Here is a 4,309-nt window from a genome sequence, read left to right on the forward strand (position 1 = left end):
GAAAGCTCTTAAAAAGATGGGAATTCCAGACCATCATACCTGTCTCCTGAGAAACCTGTATGTAGATCAAGAAGCAACAGTTAGAATCCTCTATGGAACAACTAATTGGTTCATGATTGAGAAAGGAGTACGACACGGCTGTCTGCTGTCACCCTGTTTATTTAACCTATACGCTGAGCACGTCATGAGAAATGTTGGGCTGGATGAGTTACAAGCTGGAACCAAGAGGGAGGGAGAAACAACAACCTCAAATAAGGGAATGATACCACCCCAATGGCAGAAAGTGAAGAGGAACTAAAGAACCTCTTGATGAGGATAAAGGAGTGAAAAACCTAAATATTCAAAAAACTAAGATCTGGCAAATAGAAGGGGAAACAGTGGAAGCAGTGACAGATTTTCTCTTCTTAGGCTCTGAAATTTCTGTGGATGGTGACTGCAACCATAAAATCAGAAGATGATTGCTTCTTGGCAGGAAAGCTATGACAAACTTAGACAGGGTGTTGAAAAGCAGAGACATTACTCTGCTGACAAAGGTCTGTATAGTCAAGGCTATGGTCTTCCCAGTGGTCACATATGGTTGTGAGAGCTGGATGGTAAAGAAGGCAGAATGCCCAAGAATTGGTAACTTCAAACTGTGGTGCTAGAGAAGACTCTTGAGAGTGCCTTGGACAGCAAGGAGATCAAAGCAGTCAATCTTAAAGGAAATCAACCCTGAATACTCATTGGAACAACTGATGCTAAAACTGAAGCTCCAGTATTTTGGTCACCTGATGTGAACGGCCAGTTTATTGGAAAAGTCCCTGATGCCGGGAAAGATTGAGGGCAGAAGGAGAAGAGTGTGATAGAGGATGAGATGGTTGGATGGCATCACCGATGCAATGGACATGAACTTGAGCAAACTTCAGGAGATGGTGAGGAATAGGGAAGCCTGGCATGCTGCAGTCCATGGTGTCGCAAAGAGTCAGACACGACTAGGTGACTGAACAATAGCAACAACCTCTCAAAGACAATTTCTTTAAAAATTCAGGACATCTGTGTCCTCTTTGTTATTGAATCCTCTCAGACTTTACCTTTCTGGGCTGAATACTACTAACCTTTTCACTCTGTTTTCATAAAAGCAGCTCCTGCTTCCCCTACCCTATTTCATCTCTCCCACATATATTCATATTCACTCTGTCATAGTCATGCTTATATCTTATCTATCTCCCCATAACCACTTTCCTCTGGAGGCATCCTTTCTTTCCTGTGGCACAGTGCCTGGGCTCAAAAGCAGCACATCTGCTGAGATGAACCCATCTTTCTCTTCCATGATGCTATTTAGTTTCCAACACCCTTAAATGACAATCAGAACATGTTAACTTTTTGCAACCAGTGTCTTCATTGACTCACATGCCCTAGATTGTAACTGATAACCCAGAGTCTGTTATTCCACTTGAATAATTTATAGATTATTTCTCTACAAATTCAAGATCCTTATCTATTTTGAATAAGAAAATGGAGAAATGTTATGATTCTCATCATGTTATTCTTTGAGATGGCATCTAGGCTAGACGAAACAATGGTTGATATGCTCACTAAAGCAAGATGCCATGTCATGGGGATACGCAGCAGCCCTGAGAGAAGACAGCATGTAGAGAGACCCACACGGAGAGGAAGCATCATACCGGTCCCCTCATGGCCAGCCATGGTGGGGAGCACCTTAGTAGCGGGTCCTGCAGGCCCCATCAAGCCTTCAGATGATTCCAGCCCCCTTGGGATTTGAATCTTCAGCTGAGATCACAGAAAACTTCATGGAGCAGAGAGAAGCCACCCAGATGTGCCCTCTCTGAATTCCTGACCCACAGTAATTCTGAGATAATAAATGATAATTGTTGTTTTAAGATACTAGCATTTGGGGTAATTTTCTATACCATGATAGGTACTGTATCATGGTGTATAGGTACCCAAAAATAACTTTTCCTAAAAAGTAAAAAACATATATATATATATATATATTACAGTTCAAAATTCAATATAGTGGCTACCTCTGCAGGGGAGGCAAAAGAACAGGATAAGAGAAGAGGAAACAAGTAATTGCTAAGTAATTGGTAAGCATCTGCCTATTGGTCAGATGGTATTTTTTTGTTTGTTTTTTCCTTCAAGCATCAACATTTATTATTTTTTTAATTACAAAAGTTAAGGTAGAAAGTAGAAGAAAAGACAGTTTAGAAAACTATGGATATGAACAAAGGAAAAGAAGTCACACATTATTTCACTTCCACGTGAAAGTGAGCTTTTTTCCTTTATATTTGCATAACTGTTTTTTTTTTCCTTTGTGTATGTATCTACTCACACACATTTTATTTTTTTTAAACTGAATCATAGTATACATATTCCTTTGTCATCTCATTTTTTTCCACTTCTTTTTAAAATTAATTTTTATTGGAGTATAGTTGGTTTATAATGTTGTACTGGTTTGTATTACACAGCAAATGAATCAGCTAGACTTTTTTATTTTCTAATACTCAGATGCTCAGTCATGTCTGACTCTTTGTGACCCCATGGACTGCAGCCCACCAGGCTCCTCTGTCCATGAGATTCTCCTGGCAAGAATACTGGAGTGGGTTGCCATTTCCTTATCCAAGATGGTATGTTTTTAATAGGCAAATAGATGAATGGATGATTAGATAGATGAATGGATGAATATGTAGATAAAGAGAAGAACTTGTATGGTCCAATGATGAGAGTGTGTCATGAGCCAAAAATTGTGTTTAATCCAATTTAAACACCTAAGGTCCAAGGATAAGAAAAGGAGAGAAGAGAAGAGGAAGGGGAAGAAAAGAAGGAAAGAAGAAAGGGGCGGAGGGGGGGAGGGAGAAGAGAGTGAAGTTATTAGTTCTCACCTGGTAACATTTTAAAATGTTTCCACCCTTCACCCACCATGTCAGTTCCTGAGTGTATATCCTAGAGCAGCAATTACAGAAGAGAAAAGGTACAATACTCACAGAAGCATTTTAGAGAAGCAAAATTTAGAAATATACCAAATATCCAGCAACTGTAATATGAATAAATCCATGGTGGTTATTCAGATGGTAAAACGTTACACAACACTAAATACTAATAACTAACATCCTGGGTTAATCTCTACTCAACTTCAGGGATAAATATCTAGAGATAATAGACACGGCTTTCTGCAATGAGAGAAATGTTCTAGAGCATGAAGCTGGGCAAAAGAAGAAAGATGAGAAATGATTCCATTTCTATAATGTTAAACACAGACAAAAATAGATAATACATTGGTTAGAGATGCATACTGGGCATGCGTGCAAAGTCTCTTCAGTCATGTTCAACCCTTTGTGACCCCGTGGACTGTAGCCCGCCAGGCTCCTCTGTCCATGGGATTCTCCAGGCAAGAATACTGGAGTGGGTTGCCATGCCCTCCTCCAGGGGATCTTCCTGACCCAGGAATCAAACCCTCATCTCTTATATCTCCTGCATTGGGAGGCAGGGTCTTTATTTCTAACACCACCTGGGAAGCCCCTTAGAGATGCAAATATGGTAGTAAAACTAGAGTGAAAAGCAAGCAAATACACAAGATTCAGACTGGTGACTGGGAGACAGGGAGATTGAATAGGAGCAGGGCACATATGAGAGATTCAACAGTATTGGAAATATCCTCTTTCTTTCTGTATATATAAATATAAAAGCATTTTTAAACTTTATTATTAATACTCAGGACATTAGGAATTTCCAGATTTTTTTTTAGTAGCATATGTAGAACCAGTTTTGGTAACAAATACAGTAGTAAAAAACTATGGAACGATTTATGAATTTGCATATCATCTTTGTGCAGGGGCCATGCTAATCTTTTCTGTATTGTTTCAATTTTGGTATATATGCTGCTGAAGTGAGCACAAATATTCTCATTCTTAAGCAGGGTTGGGGAGAGATCCAAGATGTGCATATTTTTATTATTAAACTGTATGTAGATATTATACAAACTTCTTCACATGTACCATGAATTTTAAAAATAAAGATATAGGTGCAACAAAATAGAGAATCAATATCACATGAAAGGACTTAAGCAGCAGAATTTCCATCCAGCATAGTGAACTCCTTGTCCTTTCAATGTCTCCCGAATCAGGTCTGCAAGAAACCTCAGCTACCCAGGTTTCATCTTTGCTCCTTGGAATATAACAAGAAAAAAAATATGTTTATTGACTAGCTATCCCATAACTTTACAATACCAGCACCACAGTTACATCTTCAGGCCAGAAGTTCTGTATCTTAGCTTTGTGAGTTGTCAGATCAGCATTCAGTATGACATGGT

The 4,309-nt window shown here is 39.0% G+C and overlaps 1 non-coding gene across 1 annotated transcript; it reads right to left on the reverse strand.

Moving 5' to 3' along the window:
- Nucleotides 1-3,787: 3,787 nt before the first annotated feature.
- LOC138422060 (U6 spliceosomal RNA) lies at nucleotides 3,788-3,894 on the reverse strand. Its single transcript, XR_011249732.1, has one exon. It is a non-coding gene; the product is annotated as a U6 spliceosomal RNA (small nuclear RNA).
- Between the last annotated feature and the right edge of the window lie 415 nt (nucleotides 3,895-4,309).

This window comes from Ovis canadensis, chromosome 16 (assembly GCF_042477335.2).
Source record: "Ovis canadensis isolate MfBH-ARS-UI-01 breed Bighorn chromosome 16, ARS-UI_OviCan_v2, whole genome shotgun sequence".
In the NCBI taxonomy this organism is placed as follows: Eukaryota; Metazoa; Chordata; class Mammalia; order Artiodactyla; family Bovidae; genus Ovis; species Ovis canadensis.